Source organism: Brienomyrus brachyistius, chromosome 2, assembly GCF_023856365.1.
Source record: "Brienomyrus brachyistius isolate T26 chromosome 2, BBRACH_0.4, whole genome shotgun sequence".
NCBI classification, from domain to species: Eukaryota; Metazoa; Chordata; class Actinopteri; order Osteoglossiformes; family Mormyridae; genus Brienomyrus; species Brienomyrus brachyistius.
The window spans coordinates 12,507,929-12,520,311 of record NC_064534.1 but is presented as its reverse complement, the minus strand read 5'-3'; the positions used below and the strand labels follow the sequence as shown (position 1 = coordinate 12,520,311).

General features: G+C 44.1%; 1 protein-coding gene across 4 annotated transcripts in view; it reads left to right on the top strand.

Moving 5' to 3' along the window:
• pip5k1bb (phosphatidylinositol-4-phosphate 5-kinase, type I, beta b) overlaps nucleotides 1-12,383 on the top strand; it is a 46,603-nt gene that overhangs the window by 3,247 nt on the left and 30,973 nt on the right. The window contains exon 1 of one of the 4 annotated variants that reach the window (XM_048981442.1): nucleotides 3,022-3,238. The exons of 1 other annotated variant lie outside the window; for it this stretch is intronic. The gene's annotated coding sequence lies outside the window, so the exon portion shown is untranslated. Of the gene's footprint in view, nucleotides 1-3,021; nucleotides 3,244-10,707; nucleotides 11,014-12,383 lie in introns of those variants that run through there. 2 more of the 4 variants (XM_048981423.1, XM_048981433.1) reach the window with 2 other exon arrangements.

Here is a 12,383-nt window from a genome sequence, read left to right as displayed (position 1 = left end):
GTGTTACACCATTGCAAGTGGCTGGTCCATGATCTACTTTATGCTGTTGATCCCCACTTGCTCTCCTGTGTTTCTTCTTGCTTACTGAGTGTTTTGGATTTGGTTACTTGCCCTCTATTCCTGTTACTGACCCCGGTCTGTATCTGAACAGCATTTTTGGACGATTCGGATTTGTTCGGCTTCATTTACTTCTACCTGCTTTTTGACCCTTTGCTTGTCTGTGGACTGCAGCCCTAGAATTAAACTTGGAGCTCCTGCACTGCTTATCCAGTCATTACACAGAGTATCGGTGAGTCCAAAATATCAGGGGGAGGAACATATTTTAAAAGCACCTTCACCTATGCTTCCATCATAAAAACTGTACATATTTACACAGTTTAATAACTGCTGGGAAAAAAATGCAGAAATGCCTGTTATGAACTTGAGGTATGGGGAGGGCAGAATGAAGTGAGGATCCTCTATCAGCTTCAAGACAGCTGGGTTTATTAAAAACAGAACTAACTAAACACACTGAGAACAAATATATATATAAAACAAAACAACAACAAATGCCATGGGAGGTCAAAATTAAGGGGAAACGCACTGTGAACTAAACCATAAATCAACCTACACAGGGAAACAGGTAACAGAAAAACTCAAACTAGGTGTGTTTGTTTTACTGTGTGCTGTGAACATCAAACAAAACAGCCAACGTGTGACGGATGCAGCCTGTAAGGAAGAGGTTTCAGCAGCCCCAGCTTACAGGGTTGACTTGCTCAGTTAATATAGATGGTACAAGAGCCTGAAGGCCTAAAGGTTAATGGAGGGCATTGTGCCTCAGGGGGAGGAGCTTGTGTTCTCCATCCTTGTGTGCAAAGGTACCCTAGTTTTCCCTCACAGCCCAAAAACTTCCAGTTAAATGAAGTAACATCAATATGTGTGGGCATGTATGAATTACATTGTAGGGACCAACTATGACAGAAACCCGTTACTTTGATTTTGGTGAAACTGAATGAGGGCAATAAAAAAAAATCTAAAAAAGTCACAAGTATTGTATTTTATTTGGTTGCTTATGGCTGAGGTTGCCATACTTGGTACTGGGGTTATGCCCATATAAATGAATGGAAAGTCCCCACAAAGATATAGGTAGCTTGTGCGTATGTGTGTGTGTGTGTGTGTGTGTCTGCGCTCTGCACTAGACTCTGCGTGGGAAAAGATTAATGATGTAACGCTTTGGATTGCGTAATACCATTATGGTTTTCTTTATCTTTCCTTATCTTTGTGAACTTTAACCATCTTCAATCTGTCTATTATCAATGGCATGAAATACTACCAGTAGCAGGATCAATAATATTAAGGAAGAGATCTCATTTACAGTGTGTGTGACATGGCTATATAAAAATAATGGTTTACATTTGGAAGTTTTATTATTTTCAGCTTTTGTATGACAATCACCTGTGTTTATTTTATCAGAACACTATAACCTGATTTGAACTATTCATGCTAAAAACCAACACAAAACCCACAGTGTAACCTGTCCTACAGGTAATGAGTTGAGTGGCAATTGTTTCACTGGAGATTCCTGGACACTTTTCTATACAATTATCAGAGACCGGACATGTTGCTAGGAAACCACGCAGCTGACTGTTTTGAGGAGCTCTGTCTCGAGCTTACCTAGGCTTATATAAGGGAACGCTGATAACAGCAAAGTGGTCAATACTTTGCTATTCATAAAAAATGAAATTGTTGTTCCGTTTGTGGTTCTAATTAGAACCTAAATGAGATTCATTTCAATCTCAATCCAACCATTATCTCTGATATTAGAACCAAGCGAGCAACTACATTTGACTTGTGTTTTTATAAAATTAAAATTTCTTCTGAAAAACAGCGGTATCAGTTTAAAACATAATTCTTCTGTTAAACGGACCTCTGTCATTCCTTGGCATTTTTCTTGGTTTTGCATTGATTATAGAGTAAAGCTATACTCATATGAATATACAAATAAAATCGTGAATGTCAATTTCATTAAGACAATATAAATAAACGGTTTTGTTATAAACATTGTGCCACGGATAACCATGAGGAAAAAAATCACATACAAACATTAGTGGAAAAATATTTTTACAAATCGCTTTACAGATATCTTTAAGTCACTACACCGATAATTATGAAGAGGTTTGTATTTTCTTTTTTACCGTCTCCCTGGGTTTTTGGAAATAACTGAGGGGTCCTTGTTTTGCTTGACTAAAGCTGAGTGATCGATGTCTATCAAGACCGAAAATATGCCACCTAAGGAACCTGCTTAGCGATCTTGCCACTAGATGGCGCACAGAGCGACAAAATCCATGCGCTGTGCAATAACATGAATCCATAAAAAAAACATACCTGAAGAAAACAGCACTGTGTGTTCTGTTCGAGGAACCCATACAAATTTTCAACCGTCTGGACCATTCATGTACCCAATACATCATGCAATGGATTATAAAGTAACATAATTGGCCGTTTGATATTAAACTAGGCTGAAAATGTCCGTTTTAGACACGTATCTCTTTAAAGTCATAAAAGTCACATGGAAATTATATAAACGAAGCTTAAAATGTATCTCACTCCTCAAACTATTAGTCCAAATATATTCAAAATATTAGTCTAAGATTTGAATGTTACACTACACTGACTGCACAGGCTACAGACTCTGCAATTACATATAAGTTAGCCAAACATGACAAAATTACGCAGCTGATTTTCGTTTTCAAAACACAACTATCTGTGAACAGTTGCCTTATATTTCCTAACTACTGTGTGAAAAAAATTATGGCATACAGATCGGTTCAGCTACAGTCAGGTATTAACGAAACAGGCATTTTCCGCTCAAGCAATATTGTAAACGACCTATAAATGTCCTTGCAGCATTTTACTTTTCAGTTTTCTGAAATAAAGGCATAACAACCGAGGTGATCCTGGAGGTATTGCGTGCCTCGGTATTAAAAGGCTGTGCGATGAGGACTCCGGGCTGGGGAGCGCCGATCGCACCCTGGGGGGCGGAGACTGTCGTATCCTCGCGAAGGACTGCTTGTTCCTACATAGTGCCAGTGCGAGTCGGCGAAAGACACCGCAGCGCTGCTTTCTCACATATGCTCGCTAAGCACAAGGATTTCTGGAATAACACGGGCCCCCAGATCAGAAGACAACCAAAAAAAAAAAAAAACAGTCGTCACTAAGAAACGCATTTCTCTGATTCCGCAAACAGGCGAACTGACTGGTAAGGTAAGGAATGATTAAACCGACTTCCAGAAGTTACGGCGATTCCACCTGTCTTTTTGTTCCCTCTAGCTGGCTACGTGAGCCAGGTGCCATAAAATAAACTTCCTTGCCTTCTAGCCTAGACAGCTGATTAATTTGCAGATGGTGAGCTGACTTCGGTGGAGGGGACCTTAGCCAGCTGTGACAGAGCTGCATCTCCCATTAAATTAAATAAACAAGTAGCAATGCGAACAATAACATTGTGTTCCTTAGTAGCTCCCCTGGATGTCGCGTTTTCCCGTCTGTAGTAAACAGCTGCTACGTTTGGCTGCTCATTTCGCATCGTAGACTGACCATAGCATCCAGCTGTGACCGCCGGGAAAGGGATCCAGCTGTGGAACGTGAAATGACGTCATAATGCAGGTTATTACGAAAAGGCGCGAGTGGCTCTTCGAATGAGCGAAGGGTTAAAGTAGCAGAAAGACGGCAAAGTCGCGCTTGTTGCATCGCTGAGTTTTTTTTTTAAATCCCTTTTGCTGATGTGCAGTTTTCTGGAACAACGGGTCCAGTGACTTAAAAAATCTTCAGGTCACCGAGCACACGTGCTATGACTTAATATTGAAGACAAGTTAATAGAAGTCAGAGTTGCTGGGATTGGGGACGGTTGGGCGCCTTCTGGGGCAGAAGAAACCATCTTGTGACATTTTTCTTGGTGAAGAGGCCCTTTATAGTGAAAATTAACGGTGGCCCCTAACAGATTTCTGGCAATATAAGCTTCAAAGGAACCGGATTGTGCAAAGTAATGTAACCCTTTACGTAACATGTTACCAGTTTATCTCTTTTGCTATAAGAAGTCATTCATAACGTTAATTTCTGAAGGATGCCAATGAAATGGTTTCAAAGAAGAAACATTTAAACAATACCTTAAAAATGATCATGCCATAATTCCCCTACATGATTAATATATTATAGTTGCAGTTGACGAGATCATGTTGAAAACCCAAGAAAATGTTTGTTCTCCTACTGGCAGGATTGGCACAGACTTGTAAACTGGAGGTCTGAGTTGTACATTTGCAGTAATGCCTATAAGCCTCATTTACTTGCCCTGGTAGAAATGATCCAGTATTTTCCATCTGCACAAGTACATTGGAACACTTTTCTTCACCTACCCCATCCTGCACTCTATGAGAGACACAGACAAGTGAAAGCAAGGATGGTGGTGGGGGGGGGCAGCACAGCATGCAGCCGCCCTGCAGCTGGGGGTTAAGAGCCCACAGGCATGTAACTATCCTGCCAAGGCTGGGGGTCAAATCAGCAGCCTTCAGACGACAGGCAGAGAGGCTTAGCCTGCTATGTCGCAGATACATTTTGCGAACACTGACAGCAGGTCCAGATCCAGCTAACTGACTGTCAACAATTTAGCTTATTTTGCACTCCCTGCCTGTGTCTTCCACCCCCAAGCGCAGGGTGCGCTGACAATTTGAGTATCACAACAGGGGTGAATGGCCGGGGGTTCTGTCCGATGGAGCAGCGCCGTCCACAGGTTTATGAGGATATGGAGGGAGGGTGCCCCATGCGACCCCCCCCCCCCCCGCCCAGCAGGCAATCACATCCAGAATCACCCTGACACTGTTTCCTATACATGCCGGACATCTCGGATCTCAGAGTCTGAGGACCAGGCGTTGCTGATCGTGCTGCTGCAGGGTGGCGGCCATTTCCTCTAGCCCAGGAAATTGTAAACACCATTTCTGCCACTAGACTATGGTGTGCTCTGAAACTAACTGACGTGACCTGATGATGTCACGCACGATGTAGCTTACAGTTAGGTGGACGTGTTCTTCGTAGTCATAGAAACCAAAGATTAAACCTGTTGCTCTATCTATCTATCTATCTATCTATCTATCTATCTATCTATCTATCTATCTATCTATCTATCTATCTTTCTATCTATCTATCTATCTATCTATCTATTCATTTTTTAAATGATATTTCTATTGTTACGCACAGACACAAATGAATTTATATGCTTCTGTGAATGGAGCGAAGCCATTGATGCTCGCGTGCTGCCTATTTCACCTCTCGCCTCTTGACGTGATGCCTTTCTTACAGAAGTGCGTCCATCCAGCTTCTCCCTGACCCTGGTCCACAGCATCTCTGGTTTTCTGGCTGGTGACGAGATCCTCGTTGGCCTTCCCCAGTCTGCAGGTTGTTTTTGTCCACCAATTTTGATGGGTGATACACAGCAAAGGAAAGGCGTATTCAGCCGTGTTTGGCAGCCACACTGAGTGGAATGTTTTCTTCCTGATGTGTCCGTTCCTTCGATACCGGATTCACATAGTATTGTAGGAGCCCCATTGCAGGCAGAGTGAGGATTGCTTTAGAGAGGCCCGGCCCGCTCTTTTAGGAATCTCCATGGCAACACAATGCATTCCACTCTGGACTCCCAGTCACCTCTGTCCAGATGGACTGGCTGTTATTGTGTTTGCCACTGAACACTTTGCATTGGGCTCTATTTGGCTGCCTGTGTTGAATGATTCCCCCGTGGTCTGCTAAGGAGAATGGGCCACGTACCTCCAGCTCACCGAAGTGAGGTACATCTCATGCGACAGTTGCTGTGCTCCTGTGAGGGAAGTCGTTGCTGTACTCTTGTGACGCTTTGAGGGAAGTTGGTGCTGTGCTCCTGTGACGCTTTGAGGGAAGTTGGTGCTGTGCCCTGGAGAGGTGTGTATTAGAACTTCTCCTCCCTTATAGACTGTTGACGTATATCCCGGTTCTCCATCTCTGTTCACAGTTATGGCTTTGGGAGGTTTCTCCATGTTCAGCCTTTACTGCCCTCTTCAAACCACTAACAATGTCATCAGGGACGCTGAGGACACAGGAATTATTCAGTTTAGGGAATTAATTAGCTCTTTCCAGCTTGTGGGCACTTTGGGTAGAATAAAATTCTGCATATATTCCAGTCTGCCAGGTTCTGTACTGGGAGCCCCTGGCTAAAACCATGTGAATTAGTTGAAAATAGGAGAAGGTGCTGACCCTACAGTGCAGAAGCACTGTTGTTACTCACTGTTGTTTTGGGTGTTATTCACTGTTGTTTGGTTGTTACTCACTGCAGTTTTATGGGACAAAATGGACCACAGACTGTAATGAGCGAGCCCCCGGTCTCAGGGATGTGAGTTTGGAAATACAGCCCATTTACACTTTGCCGTTTGGGAATATCTCTCAGCTCTCTGAATAATTTATTATTTCACTGGTATTCATAGCAGACACTTAACATACCTTTTAAATATTGCAGCGTACAAAGTACTTTTTGTGCTTTTTTGCTTTGTTTTTTTGTACCAGTTTTGAGGTGTTCTTAAGATGTTCTCTAAAATGCTGTGATCTCGATTAAATTAACAGGTCTTGCATGTTAAGTTCTCAGCTTTCTGTCGAAGTTGTCATCACTGGTTATTGTTCCCTGGACATGAAAAATTGTAGGATGGAAGCAAAACCGTTTAAATTGCTGAAGGCCATTTCTTCTGAACAAAATGCCTTTCATTACAAGACGGTTTTTTTCCCCTCTGTGTATAAATGCACGTTTTTCACGAGGTTCAGGAAGGTCCTGCCACACACAGGGAAGGGGGATCTTTGCCACTATGCCACATGTTTTTTTTGGGGGGGGGGGGGGTGGGGGGTGAACTTCATTTGTGGCGTCCGCTCTATTCCTGCCACTCTGGTGAAGCTGCAGGTGCAGGTTGCAGATTTACTTGTTTGCCATAGATAGAAAAGGTCATTGTAGGAGGAGGTTTGAATAAGAAAAGCAGCCGATGCAAATTGCGTCAGATCGAAAACAGAGTCACCAGGGAAACGGCAGGGCGGCGGGTCACGTCCCATATGTGAGCTTCAGATATCCATCGAGTTTAAGTATTACTCTTGATTGTATCATACTTCTAAATGTAAATGTTTCAGTATAACTGCCTTAATCAAACAATCTGTCCGGTAATGGAAAGTTTGTTTGCTTGTTTAATTTTCCATAGAAATACATGATTATTCATTCACAGTATGTTGTTCTAGTTTTATTTGTTGGCTTTTGATTATTGTAATGGCTCTGCTTAATTTGTGTTTAGTTTCTATTTCTGTCTCTCCCTCTCTCTCTCTCTATATATATATATACACACACACAACCACATATATAGATATATATATAACCTTTGTTTGTTTGTTGTATTTTGTTTTCCGTCTTGCTCTGTACAAAACGTTGGTACTTTTTGATTTTAGACATGCTATATAAATACATTTGACCTTGACCTCGCTTTACAATTGGAAAATGCTTCTGAATGCTTATTTAGACTGATATCGGATACAGGACTATTCAGCCACATGACAATTACAAACACAAGCATAGTTTGCAAAGAGTTACCAGACCTGAATGGGAATCTCATCAAAGTGATTTTTTTTTTTTTGCAAAGAGCCGAGTGCTTTTAAAAGCCCACTTACCCCCTAATCCCGGGGAAACCTCGTTTTAATGCCTTCTGACACTGCACATGTTTGTGAGCCTTGTCTGGATGAGATGCCTACAAACCACCTCTTGTCCTTTGATCACACATGATGGTGTTCCTCCTAAAGGGAGAACTGCAGTTTTGAGGTTGTATGAACCAGTGGTGGGTGGGATTGACAGGTCTGCCTAGTTTAGCCCATTCTCTGCTGCCTTGGTCTGCACTGCACTAAGGCTCCCCTTTGCTTCCCATTGCCCCTTATAGCCTGTTTTCTCTTTGGGGTAACTTTTGCTTTTCTCCATGTTTCTGTGTGTGCTGGTGACGGTGTGCTTCTCTTCTGTTATTTCGTTACGGTTCCTGTCATGTGTCACGATAAGTGCAATTTAGCCTCATTTGGTTTTAATGTTGCTTCCATTTGAACTAATTGATTTTAAGAAATGAACGGTATTTTGGTGAGTAACATTTTTGTTTACCTAGCTGGGCAGGTTCTTTTTTCCCTTTTACTGCTAAGTTTAAATACCATGTCCCAGCGTTTCCGGTAAATGCTCATTTCCATTTAAGCCATGGAGACTCAGAGTCTGCCCTGGGAAGCGTACGGCCGGTCCTCACCCTTGTCCAATCACCTGTTAGGATCTTCTGTTCTCCTTGGAAGCTTGCTTTCTGTGGATTGTGGGAGGAAGCCAGAAAACACTCCGATAAGCACGAGCATGCAAACTGCACACAAAGAGAGCCAGGGTCGCATGCAAAGCCTGACACCTGGAAGGGTGGTGAGGGCAGCTGGATCGGTCTCCACGCCACCTGTCTCCGCACGTAAATACGGTGGGAACGTGTCTCCTCTTCCCACGATCTCCAGCGTCTGGAGAACATTGTACTTTGGCGGGGCAGCCTGACGTTAGGTGCCAGGCACGCTCTGGGTCTGCGTGAACTCCGTTTAGACTGGCTGCCGGGCAGAACCGTACGTCTGCTTACAGGAAGGGCTCGATGTCGCTGACGTTCAGGCCGGAGGGCTCAGCCGGCTCAGTTTTCCGACACCTTTGCCAGCTCACTGTCATAGGTGCTGAAGAGCGATCGGAGACGCAGTCTTGCCTTGATCTCCCCTCGTTCTCTCTGTCTTCTTGGCATTGTACTTCTCATATGCCTGTTTTCACTCCCAATACCAAAAAGCGTTTAAAACATGGCTTTGAAGTTTGAATTTCTGTTAATTTTTGCTTTTCAAAAGGCTTTTATTTATGATAATCTTGATTCTGTTTTTACATCCAGCACCACCCAGAGATTATTGCTTCAGGGAGGTCATATTTTATGGGTATTTCATGTCCATGGTCTTTATGTTTAAGAAATAATAGCTTTTGTCCCATGTAGCTAATAGCTGGTGTATTTAAGATTATTGTCCCCAGGGCAGGCTGTCTTCATCTCACTCGCTCCTCAGTAATGAATCTATTCACTTCTGCTTGCCTTGTTCTCAAATTTTCTGGTGTTTTGCGTGAGTGTTTATTTCCCCCTGCGTGTGAGAACTCTTCCATCGTGTGTGAGTAGCAATTTAGTCACAGAATCTTCCACTGTTTTGTATCACTCCCTGCTTTGATTTCTTTGGCATGTTCATTTCGGGATTTTTTTAAGCTTTTTTTGTTGGAAACATTTATAAAGTCTGTAGGAAGGTGGTCTGGGTGGACATTAGACATATAAGGTGTGGGGGTTTTTTGCAGCAAAAATCAGTGTAAATCCACCCATCTGCTGATTGTGGTCAGGGGTGCTGGGTTGGCCTGGAGCCTCTCCCAGACAGCACAGGGTACAAGGCAGGACACACTCTGGACAGGATGCCATTGCACCAGAAGGTACAATGAACATGCAAATCACTCTCTGTCTTGGCCACGCTCTTTATGCAAAAGAGTTGTTTATACAGAGGAAATTTGTGCTGATGTAAATGACACCGGCAGTAGGTTCCTCAGTGTTGGGGAAAAACGGAAGTGCTAAGAATGTTGCTGGGCAGGGAATCGGTTGCAGCCACAGAAGTCCTTCCTCGTGTATAAACGCCGCTTTTGGGTCAGTTGGTGTTAGACCTCAGCGAGTTGCTCTGGCTTCACTGAGTCTTAATAACTTAATAACTTCAAACACACAGTTGGCTGATGTGGTGCATAGCGTGTGGTTGTGCTTGTGATCCTACGATGGACTGGCGTCACGTCCAGGCTGTCCTCCCTCTCGTGTCCCGCGTTTCCTAGGATAGCATTTCAGGCTCATTGTGTCCTTGGACTGAATAAGCACTTATGAAATATTGTTGGATGGGAGAATCGCTTCTGCTTATTTTACCTTTACTGTGGTTTATGATTCTCTTGCTACATCTTATTAAAGTATATTTTAACAGTTTTTGCACCCGTGGCCTCTGGGATAGGCTCCAGAGGCCCCATGGGTACAGAAGGTGGATGGATAGATGGATGGATGGATTTTAACAGTGTTGATGCCCCATTTTTTTAGGGTTGCTTTACATTTAATATATTTAGCAGTCATTTTTATAAAAATGATTTACATCATCAAGCAGGGTGACCAGTCCCTGCACTATACCTCTCCCATAGCACTTCAGGAACAGTTTTTTTCCCTTCAATGGTTTGGGATGGTATTCTCCTTAATGCCTGATTCTCAGCTAGCAGTGGCACTTTAAGGACATTCATATCGAACCTCGAACCTCGGAAAGCGCTGTGATCACTTCACCAGTGAGGCTCACGCCACGCTCTCCATTTCTGTCCTTTGCTCGTCCGTCTCCAACACCGAGCGGATTTCTGAAATGCAGGCTTCTTCCGAGCCGTGCTGCACTCACTGCCCCTCGCCTCTCCTCTTTCTGGAAGCAGTCCCCGTAGTTTCTTCCAGCAGTTCATGAATAAATGTACTTTGGACTGTCTTATGACGTTGACGGGTGAGGGTAGTCCCTTCAATCTAAGTCACGACCTGCATGCTCAACTAACAGGACTTGTCCCCCCCCCCCCGTGCCAGTTTTCCTTAGTTTTAACACAATGACAGTTTTGTTGCTGCTTAGAGACTCACGGAATTATGAAAATCCCACGTCTGTGATTCTAAGACTCTTGTGGTTTTTTCTCTTTTTTTTTAGCTGCATGTTTCTCCGGCCCCGTGTCCCGCTCAGCCGGCCGCCGTTTCCGCACGTCCCTATTAGTGTCTGGTATTCGGCCCTTTCGCTCGTCACATGGGCCCTTGTTGTTTTCCCCTCCCACCACCAAATCGCCTCCGAAAGAGTTATTACTGTTAACACAGCCGCCGTCCGGACACGCGATTCTCGGCAGGGAGCCGCCAGCGTTTGCCTGGCTGCCAGTTTAAGGTGAGGGGAAATATATGTATTTTAACCTGAGAGATTGTTTTGGTGTGTTTGTGTGTGTGACTCTGCGTTGGGTGAATGTTCGAGCCTGACTAGCCATTACATGTCTGTTACAGGAATAGACGACTTGCCCGTTGCTTTTCTGAAAACTCCCTCATTTGAATTTTTCCAATTTGGTTTCCCATTTGAGCAAATATAGGCTGAGACATTTTGACTGTCAGAAAGGAGGGGGTTGCCAGGGAGACAGAGAGAATATACACCATCCTTTGGTATCTGGTTTGTGTATGTTTTGCTGTTCTGTGTGCACTTGCGTCTCAGTTTACATACTGGGTGTTTCTTTATGTTCTGTCTTAGTTGCCACACCAACGCTTAAAGCTGCGTCGGTCGTTTGCTGTGCGCCCTGTGTGTTCAGGGGTGGTCAGGGAGGTGTTTTACGGCTGTGAACGTAGGGATGGTTCCTGTGGGAAATGTGGAGGGAGATGAATTTATCAAAGACACTGGACCCTGCTGTCGCTTTGCAGGCCGCTGTGGACTTTCAGACAGGCGGCGGACTTCTGTCCATGTTACCGTGACGATATTAGTGGATGCCTTGGATGATGAATCATAGTTTAGACACTTAACCGCTTATCTCATTGCATATTATGTTCTATAATAAAAGTGCCGCTTCCCTGAAGCCGCACAGACTGAGGTCTGTTGGACGGGAGCAGTCTGTTCCTTACCAGTTCGTGGGTGTTGGTCCTTTATTTATGTACTTTGTTTGTCCGGCTTCCTCCTCCCTGTGTTTTGTTGGGCCGTGGGCTTCATGGAAGCAGTCAGGGGTGTCTGTGGTGGTCTGGAAAGTGGGAGGGGAGCCTCACGTAGGTGAGGATTATCACAACGTGCTCTGTGAACTGTGGTCTGATGCAAATCCTAATTGGGAGGGCCGTAGTTCCCGATGGTGGGGGGGGGGGGGGGGGGGCGTTTGGCATGAACCTCTGGGTATGTTCATGGTTTCCACTCCTGTCTACATCCTGAGGGGCCCATAGGGCTCATAGGGTGATGGGGCTGAAGGGAAAGACAGTCCTGTAGCTGACAAGTAGGTGTGCAGTGATAAGTAGGTATTATTATTATTATTATTATTATTATTATTACTATTATGTGTTACACTGTTCCTCCAGAAAGTCTTCTGTCTTCTCAATAACATGTTCATTGTTCCCTCTGGTTGCTGGTCGTCCTCGTCTACCTCCAGCAACATTTTCCAAGCTGGTGTGTGTTGGCCCTTCTCACAATATGCCCAGAACGAGGTCATTTGTACGTGCGTAAAATTTCGCGCTTGATTTGACCAAGACCCCACTTGTTTGTTCTCCACGTGGTCCTTTGTAACCTTGAATGTC